The sequence below is a fragment of the Thamnophis sirtalis genome, unplaced genomic scaffold (genome assembly GCF_051295495.1).
Source record: "Thamnophis sirtalis isolate CommonGarterSnake01/CBP01778 unplaced genomic scaffold, rThaSir2_p1.2 scaffold_5, whole genome shotgun sequence".
Taxonomy (NCBI): Eukaryota; Metazoa; Chordata; class Lepidosauria; order Squamata; family Natricidae; genus Thamnophis; species Thamnophis sirtalis.
The window spans coordinates 85,586,649-85,597,293 of record NW_028261385.1 but is presented as its reverse complement, the minus strand read 5'-3'; the positions used below and the strand labels follow the sequence as shown (position 1 = coordinate 85,597,293).

Genomic DNA, 10,645 nt, shown 5'->3' with positions numbered 1-10,645 from the left:
GTGAGCTCCCGTTACTTGTCCCAATTTCTGCCAACCTAGCAATTCGAAAACATGTAAAAATGCAAATAGAAAAATAGGAACTTCATTTCATTCATTTCATTTCATTTATTGAATTTCTAGGCCGCCCAATCCCGAAGGATTCTGGGCGGCTAACAGAAATGAAAATTATGAAAAAAGAATTAAAACAATGAGACACAACAAAGTTAAGAAAAGCACAACATACACCCAATCACAGAGGGGCTGGACCTCAATCAAGAGGTCAATGGCCCCAGGCCTGCCGGAAAAGCCAGGTTTTAATAGCTTTGCGGAAGGCCATGAGAATAGGTAGGGCCCGGATCTCTGGGGGCAGCACATTCCATAGGGCCGGAGCAGCAACAGAGAAGGCCCTACTCCTAGGTGTCGCCAGCCGGCATTGTCCCGCTGAAGGCACCTGGAGAAGGCCCATCCTGTGCGATCTTATTGGTCTAAGGGAGGTATGTGGCAGAAGACGTTCTCGCAGGTATCCAGGTCCTAGGCCATGTAGGGCGTTAAAGGTGATAACCAGCACCTTGAATCGTGCTCAGAGACCAATGGGAAGCCAGTGCAGCTCGCGGAGGATAGGTGTAGTATGGGTGTACCTTGGTACACCCAATATCGCTTGTGCGGCTGCATTCTGGACTAATTGTAGTCTCCGAACACTTTTCAGGGGCAGCCCCAAGTAGAGCGCATTACAGTAATCCAGTCTTGAGATGACGAGGGCGTGAGTGACTGTCTGAAGTGCCTCCCGGTCCAAATAGGGCTGCAACTGGTGCACCAGGCGAACCTGGGCAAAGGCCCCCCTGGTCACAGCCGACAAGTGATGTTCCAGAGTCAGCTGCAGCTCCAGGAGGACCCCCAAGTTGCGGACCATCTCTGAGGGGAACAAATTCTCTCCTCCCAGGCTTAAGGACGGACTACATGGACTGTCCTTAGGGGGCAGCATCCACAGCCATTCGGTCTTGTCAGGATTGAGCGTGAGTTTGTTCGCTCCCATCCAGACCCTAACAGCTTCCAGGCACTGGCACATCACTTCCACCGCTACACTGAGTTGGCACAGGGTGGACAGATACAACTGAGTGTCGTCCGTGTACTGGTGATATTTAATCCCGTGCCGGCGAATGATCTCACCCAGTGGCTTCATGTAGATGTTAAATAGGAGGGGGGACAGGACCGACCCCTGCGGCACCCCATAATTGAGGGGCCTAGGAGTCGACCTCTGTCCTACGACCAACACCGACTGCGACCTGTCGGAGAGGTAGGAGCAGAACCACCGTAAAACGGTGCCTCCCACTCCCACCTCCTCCAGCCGTCACAGAAGGACACCATGGTCGATGGTATCGAAGGCCGCTGAGAGGTCAAGAAGCACAAGGACAGAGGAATGCCCTCTGTCCCTGGCCCACCAGAGATCATCGGTCAGTGTGACCAAAGCGGTTTCGGTGGAGTAACCAGGCCTGAAACCAGACTGAAAAGGGTCTAGATAATCTGCTTCATCCAAGGTCCGTCAGAGTTGGAGGGCCACCACCTTCTCAACAACCTTCCCTAAAAAAGGGAGGTTGGAGACTGGATGATAGTTTTTAAAAATAGCTGGGTCCAGAGAAGGCTTCTTGAGGAGGGGTCTCACCACTGCCTCCTTCAGAGATTGTGGAAAAGATCCCTCCCACAAGGAGGTGTTTGTAATTCTCTGGAGCCAGCCTCGTGTTACCTCCCTGCTGGTCTAAACCAGCCAGGAGGGGCACGGATCCAGTAAACAGGTGGAGGCACTCATCGCTCCCATGGCCTTGTCCACTTCATCAGGAGTGACAAGCTGGAACTCATTCCAAAAAGTCTGAACAAGACCCTCCCTTGGCATCTCTGCTGGTTCTGTCCAAATGGAGTTCAGGTCTGTCCGAATCTGAGCGATTTTGTCCGACAGAAACTGAGCAAACTCCTCAGCTCGACCCTGTAAGGCACCCCCCATTTCCCCCCCTTTCATCTTGAAGCAAAAGAAAAGAATGTCAGAGCCTTCTGCCCAGGTGGTGATCCTATTGCTTTTATTTTTTTTAATGGAAATTGGAACCCATCCCTTTTCTTCTAGTCCCATGAAAGTAGCTAGACCTATTTTCAAACTTGGAAATGTAAGAACATACATTTTTGTGGGTGACTTAGCTTACCCCTGTTTCTTTTTTTCTAAAGCTGGATTTATTTTTTAAAGTGTGTATTTTCACTCATTTCAGAGCTCTAGGTGTCTTACAAATATCTGGAGTTTACAGCAATTACTTAATAATTTACACCTGAAATTATAGCATGATGCATGACTAGTTTCACATTAAATAAAGATCTTTAATGACTCAGTGAAGGATGGAGAAAGATGACCTAGATATATTTAGATGCATTCTCCCAAAAAGACATGCTTTTGGAAAGATTTCCTGGCCAATTATTAGCCAGTAACTCACTTTCTCTCTTAGGGCAGAAATTACTAGCAATGATTCTTCCAAACTTTTCAGGATGCTTTTCTGAGCATGCTCATTGCTTAATGAATTTGTCAGCCTATCATGCAAATCTTTACTTCCTTGATGTTCTACCTAAGCTTTAATGGTTATGACTTGCTCATAAATCATGGCAAGGGATCCAGAGAAGCATACCCTCTCCAGTGACTACCAAATGCATATTCCCTGCTTGATAGATCTTGAAACTTGAAATTTGTATACTGGCTTGGTACATGTTCAAAGTAGCGGCTGCCAAATGAGTCAATCAACTCTCATTCATGTTATACAAACTTGTGGCGGGGGCTAGTGGTACCTTGATTCCTGACTTGGACAGTAATCTTTCCCTAGAGTGGGGAGAGAATGGAGATTTTACAGTATCCTTCTCCTGAAGTGGGGTATGAATAGAGATTTTACAGTATCCTTCCCCTGCCACGCCCACCAAGCCACACCCACAGAACCAGTAGCAAAACATTTTGAATCCCACCACTGCTATAATGCTGTTTGCATCACTTTGACCAAAGTTCCAAACTTATGGATGCTGTAAAATACTTGATATACTTTGAAATGAAGTTGTCTGGTAATGAAATAGAAAAGCTGTCAGATACAGGATTATATGCCAAATCTCCGATATTTTTATTTTTCATATTTTTTCCAAACATGTATATACTGCCTCTACCAGTGATGGCGAACCTTTTCGGCACCGAGTGCCCAAACCGGAATTTGCATGGTCTGTTTCTGGAGCACGCATGCGCACCGGCCAGCTGGTCTTCGAGTTTCTGGGGCTCCAGCGCACGTGCCATCACTAGTCTAGTATCTTCTTAATCATCTCTTCATCTTGCAGTGTTTCTTCATCTTTCCAATACTGTGTGAAGATTATCCAGATGAGCAGCTGGTGATGGCGCACATGCCCACAGAGAAGGCTTTGCGTGCCACCTCTGGCATGCATGCCACAGATTTGCCATCATGGGCCTATACAGTGTGCATGTATATATACACACATACACATACTCTGTGTGTGTGTGTGTGTGTATACACACACACACACAAACACACTAATGCATATATTGGTATGCTAAAGCTAAATTATATAAAAGTTCAATAAGAAATAAAAGTCACATCGGATAGCAATTTAGTCCAACAAAAATAAATTATGACTAACTGTATCATTTGTTATTCAAGCAAATAATATTCAATACTTCACTTCAGGTATGAAATATTACTAAATAATATAATCAAAAATTAACAGTCCTGCAAATACTTCCTGATTATTACCAGAAATCATTACATAATTATAAGCAACAAAAACCGTAACAGCAGAGATGGGTTACTAAAATATTGCAGACCATACACACTAATATTCAACAGCAAGGGTCATCTATCCTATAGCATTAATCATAGGAAATCAAAACAATGAGGAAACAAATATTTGAGTTGTAGCAAAAATAAAGCTTTTCTAAAAAAAATTAATGAGTTTTCAATTTGCAATAATCATGTCTCATATAAACCTCATTGGCTACAATACCACCACTGTGTAAACCATGAACGGTTTTCGGGCAGCATGATGGCCTAGTGGTGAAGACACTTGCCTCCTATTCAGAAGACTGAGAGTTCAACCCTAGGTAGCAACTGATGTTTCTTTTCTAGGGCTGAAAGAAAAAAATATCTGCTGTGAACTCTGTGTAGCATCAGGAAGGGCATCTGGCCAGTAAACGCTCAGCTCCATCCAGTCCTCTGACTCTACCCCAAATTAAGGGATTACAAGGTAGTAAAAAAGGGAGTTTTAAATGAGGGGTTTTGTTGGTTTTAAATAAGTATAACTTTGATTTTGCACCATTTCCACAAAGATGTTTTTTTTTTCCTGGCTGACAACTTTATTTGCTCCAGACTCTTCAGAGCCTTTCCAGAACTTATTTGGGCAGCTAAGAACAGGTCACCTTGCCTTGGATTTCTGCCCACCACATATGCCACTTCATTCCACCATGTATTACTGCAACTGCTGGACACTTCCTTCTGCTATCCAACACTTGTAGGCACTCGGATCACTTTGAATTGAAGCCAAGCCAGCATTTATCTCAGCAGGTGGCTACTGAAGAATGGGGAAGAAAGAGAGAGAGAGAGAGAGAAGCAGCCAACTTCATATGGCAAATGGTGTGGCTCAGTTGGGAAACACGATAGAACCTGCCCTTCTCATCTAAAAAGCAACACACCACTTATCCAGAATGACTCCAAGGATAACAAGTTTCTTTTCAGATAGAAGGGTGTTTTTCCCACCCATTAAAAGCTGGCTGACTGATCTTTTATAATCAATCCTTGCTTGATCATAACATCTAAGACCAAATATTCAATTCAGAAAGTCTTTCAATCTTTGCTTAAACACTTTATTTGGCAACATGAATTTACCACCTGTTTCAGACTGGTGCCTACCCCCCCCCCTGCAACCACTTCTGCTATCTTAGACTCTGGGCCCTTGGGCCCCTCTTGCACTTTCCGGACTTACAAGAGGGAAGAGGGATTGAGGAACTCTCCCTCCTTCACCATCATCAGTTCCGACCTTCGAATCTGCATGAACCCGCTTGAGCGGAATTTTAAGACCTGCACAATTTTTCTGTGGACTGAGTGTGTATGGTGTGAATGATAATGAATGAGCCCACTTAATTTTAACTAATTTTTATACTATTGTCCTATTGCATTTTGTATGTTTTTAAAATTGACCACAGTGGGGTATGTATGAGAGAGTGACTGTGGGCATACATGAGGGGACCGAAGGCGCAGCTGGGTGCCTCCTCCACTGAGTGCATAAGCAGAAGTGGATGGGGGCCCTGGCCTACCTCTCATCCTAGAATGAATGACAGATGCGGCCTGCCGGGAAAAGCGGGAGCCACGGGAGAGGGAAGGGGGTCTAGGGGATGGGGGCGGGCCAGAGCATTCCGGTCATGACAGGGAGGGGCAGATATGACGGGAGCTGTAGGGCTGGCTATTACCAGGGAAGAAGGACTCGCTACATCACAGCGATTCCTTGTTTTGGCCCTGCTGACACAACTCAAAGGCCTGGTGGCAGGGGAGATCAAGGCCCTGGTCTCAGGTTGCTGCTGCTAAATGCCAGGTCTGTAGTAAACAAAGCTCTCCTTGTCCGGGACTTAATATTAGACGGGGAGGCAGACCTGGCATTTATAACAGAAACCTGGCTGGGCCAAGAGGGAGGAGTCCCCCTCTCAGAAATGTGCCCAGATGGGTTCCAGGTGCTCCACCAACCATGACATCAGTGAAGGGGTGGGGGAGTGGCAGTTATTCTCCGAAGGTCGTTAGCTCCTCGCAGGATCCCTGCCCCAGAGATTATGGGGTGTGAGTCTCTCCTCCTGAAGTTGGACCTAGGGATTCAATTGGGCTTGTTTCTGACATACCTACCTCCCAACTGCGTCACAACAACCCTGCCCGTGCTCCTAGAGGCAGTAGCCGGGCTGAGGAGTTTGCTCAGTTTCTGTCGGACAAAATCTCTCAGATTCGGACAGACCTTGACTCCATTTGGACAGAACCAGTGGAGATGCCAAGGGAGGGTCTTGTTCAGATTTCCTGGGATGAGTTCCAGCTTGTCATCCCTGACGAAGTGGACATTCCTCTATCCTAGTGCTCCTTGACCTCTCAGCGGCCTTCAATACCATCGACCATGCTGAAGAATCAGCTTTTCAGGTTTTGTATGACAATTATAATAGTTATACAACTGTAGAATATATTTCAAGAAGAATTAGAAACAAACAGCACACATATTTGGTCTGGCTGTATATCCATTATAATTCGATTTCATAGTAAAAGGTACATATATAAAGAGGGATTTGGGATGACTGTGTATATTTGTTTAGGCTTCTTTCATTCTATTTTTTCCTGGTATTAAAATCATTCTATCTGATTTGTAATATTTGTAAAAAAAATCTGCAAGATTATCTGTATAGATTTCTTTTCACTTTTTCTCCAGTAGCCATTATTTTGTGTATGTATGTATATGTGTGTGTATGTATACATACATACATACATACGTGTATGTGTGTGTGCGCATTTTTCCCAATTCTTTCACTTTAATATTTTTATTAATATACACATTTTGGTGTCTATTTTCCATTGCAAATTCAGAAGAGAAGAGATGGAGACTGTGATTTTGTTTGAGCATTAATTTGAGAAGAATGAATTAGAGGTTTGAATTAAAATGGGAACTGAACAAATTCTTTCTCCAGTCCCTTGAGGGTACATGATATGCTGTTATACCTATCTTCTCTTTCATTTGTTTTAAGTATCATGAGAAGCTACCAATTTAAATGAAAGAATAAGCGAAAGACGGGAGGGAACACTTAATTTTCCTGCCTCTGGCTATTTTTCTGTACTAAAACACCACATAACCCTGGCTGCTTTTCCATCCACAAGGAGAAAAATATGGGTAATTTCTTTGTAAAGGTCATATCTCTTAGCTTCACTAGGCTGGCTTTGATTTTTTTTAATATATAAATTTAATTAGCTGCATGCAGTTTGTTTCTCTGTTCTACTTTGTTTTCAGCTTAGCTCATATTCACTGACCTCCTTTTGCAGTTTAACCATCTTGAGTACTCACTGGGGTAGAAAGCTGGGCTATAAATCAAATAAATAAATAACAGCCAAGGAACAACCCAATTGGCATCAATATCCACAATTTACTTCAAGGTAGCCATGTAACTACAAATGCAAGAGAAAGTGTCAAGATATCTAAAGATGTCTAAAAATACCCTAAAGATATCTTTAGATGTCTATCTAAAAATAGCCTGTTCGTGGGGTTTTGGGTGCTCCATCACTGGAGGTTTTCAAAAATAGATTGGAGAATCATTTGAATGGGATGGTATAAGCAGAGGGTTGGAAGTTCTCCAAGGCCCCTTCCAGCCCTATTATTCGATGCCTGTGTCTGAAGAAAGATTCAGGGCCCCTCCAAAACCCTCTTCGTAGTACCTTAAGGTAGTGTTTCTCCACCTTGGCAACTTTAAGATATGGTAGACTTCACTTTCCTGAATTCCCCAACCAAGCCAAGTGGGAGTTGAAGTCCTCATATGCTAAAGTTGCCAAGCAGAGAAATAGGGACATCTGACTTTAATAACTAAAAGAAAAACAGATAGCAAATCTGTTTTCGGAACTTTAAAGACCAATTACTATCTGGCTGATTTCTCGAACTCCTTTCCCTGATTTTTATTACACTGACAGCATGAGATGAACAAAATGTCCTAGCAACAGTTTCATGGGGCAGAATACTGCTGTTGCTTTAATCTTTTGCAACTGGTTGTGCTCTACAGTATTTATAAGTTCTTTGTCATTCAGTGGGATCACAAAAGGGGATGCAATTATCTTTGGTCGAGGAGGTCTTGCTTACTGCCACTCATATCTTAGTCACATCCTGGGTGGATTATTGTAATATAATATAAACAGGGCTTTCCTTAAGGAACATCCGAAATTTATAACAGGTCCAAAACTCAGCAGTGCATACATTTTTGGGAACCCTATGCTTTATACTGCTATTACATGATCTGCATGGTATGGTATGGTATGGTATGGTATGGTATGGTATGGTATGGTATGGTATGGTATGGTATGGTATGGTATGGTATGGTATGGTATGGTATGGTATGGTATGGTATGGTATGGTATAATATGGTGTGATGTGGTACAGTACGGTACAGTATGGTATGATAGATATGATACTATACTATTATTACACTGTTATGTTATGTTACATTAATATCTGATGTGATCAGGTATGAAATGCTCCAATTGTCGCTACTGGTTCGGAACCAGGGGCATGTATGTGGCGTTTTTGGGCATGCACAGAAATTTCTGCGCTTATGCAGAGCATCTTTGATGATGTGTGGGCAGTTGGGCATAGCCTTCTGCTGCCACCACTACCTGTTTGCCCGAACGGGGACAAACAGGCAGAATACCACTTCTGGATGTGATATATATGTTTCATATTATGTTATGTTACATTATGCTATATATTATGTTATATATTTTTTATATTATATTATACTAAAGGGACAAGTCAAGGTAGTTGTGATAATGATGACTCAAATAAGCAGGGGATCGTGGTCCAAAATGAAGAATTTACTTTGGAAAGGCAAAATGGGGAACCAGGTATCACACATCAGTTACACAAGAAGAGCAAGGTATGCAAAAAGAGAAGTCACCTTCTGGTTGGTGATTCAATCATAAGGGATGTAAATTTAGGAAAGGATATGGAGGTTTTAAAAGAGGTCAGGTGTCTGCCAGGTGCTACTGCCAGCAGAGACAAAAGTTGTATTCTTAAGATAGTCAAGAATGCAAGTAAGGACTGTGATGTTAATGTTAATACATCTTGGCACAAATGATCTGTCCCAAAAAGATGTACTTTCTGTGAAGAATGATTTCCAGAGCTTGGGATATGAACTTAGTATAGGTTGTAGGCTTATCTTTTCAGAGGTTTTACCAGTATATAAGGAACAAAAAGGGAAGGGCCAGTGTGTAGCAGAGTTTAATGTATGGCTAAAGGAGTAGTGTAAAAGGGAAGGCTTTGGTTTTATTAGTCATGATGTCTACAGCTGGTCCAATGAAAAACTGTACAAAAGAGATGGTTTGCACCCATCCAAGAAAGGGACTGAGTTACTTGGCATTAAATTCACAGATTTTCTGGATAAACATTTAAATTGAACAGCGGGGACAGAGAATTAATTGATACAGAACATTTCTGTCCCCAGCAATCTAAAATTCATACGGTTATCAGTGCATGTAACACAGATGTTTGTGCAGGTAAGATTATCACACCCGCTGTCAAGCAAAACCAAGCATTTAATAGTGAGTGCCATACCATGTGCATGAATCATACAAGTGGCAAGAAAATAGGGGCAGTCAGGCATAACACAGGTTATGTAGATAATATACACAGGGTCAATCAAAATGGACTCAAATGTTCCAAGAAAGCCTTTGATCAAGTGAATTGGCAATTTTTAATGAAAACAATGCAGAAGATGCAAATTGGAGAGTATTTTCTACAAGCAATATATCAGGAACAAACAGCACAAATTATAGTCAATGGAAGCTTAACAGAACCATTTAAAATCGAGAAAGGTACAAGGTAGGGTTGCCCCCTATCGTCATTATTGTTTATTATAACCCTGGAATTATTGTTGAATAAAATACAGGGATCAGATGATTTACAGGGAATCAAGATTAGGTATCAAGAATATAGACTACGTGTATTTGCGGACGACTTGGTTATAACTTTAATCCAACCAGAGAAATCTATCAAGGTTTTAATGAATATGATTAATCAATATGGCCAAGTATCTGGGTTTAAAATAAATCTAGGAAAAACAAAGATGCTAGTTAAAAATATGAACACTAATCAAAGGGAAGACTTAGAAACAATAACAGGATGTGAAATAGTTAAAAAGGTTAAATATCTAGGAGTTTACATCTCAACCTCAAACAGGAAACTATATAAATATAATTATGAGCCACTATGGCATAGTATACAGAGATGAAAAATTGGGAAAAACTACAATTATCTTTGTTGGGAAGAATAGCAGCAGTGAAAATGAATGTCTTGCCTAAGTTCCTATTTCTTTTTCAAATGATGCCAATACTTTAAAAAGACTCAAATTTGCTTGAATGGCAGAAGGGTATTAACAAATTTGTATGGGCAGGGAAAATGCTGAGAATAAAACTTAAAATAATGCAAGGTGTACATGAGAGAGGAGGCTTGAAAATGCCAAATTTAAAACTATACTACGAAGCAGTAGTTTTATCAATAATCAGTGACTGGATCAATTCAACAGAGGATAGAATACTTAACATCGAAGGGCATGATTTGGTATATGGTTGGCATGCTTATCTGATATATGACAAGAAGGTGGATAAGACTTTTAAATATCAACATAAACTAAATGATAAGATACCTATGTGGGCAATTCCCAGACATGCAATAGAGAACATAAGTATAGCACAAAAACAGGATGTAACTACATATAGACAGCTCCTTACTATAGAAAGAGGTGTATTACAGCTAAAACCCTTAAATTTACTAAAAGAGGAAAAGGTAACCCAAACATGGTTTCAGTATGGACAGTTACAGGCCAGATGGAAAAAAGATCAGAAAATTGGTATTATGCAAAATGAGGACA

General features: G+C 41.7%; 1 pseudogene; it reads right to left on the bottom strand.

The window, feature by feature from the left end:
* Positions 1–259: 259 nt before the first annotated feature.
* Positions 260–1,058, bottom strand: LOC148045451 (uncharacterized; annotated as a pseudogene).
* Positions 1,059–10,645: the final 9,587 nt, after the last annotated feature.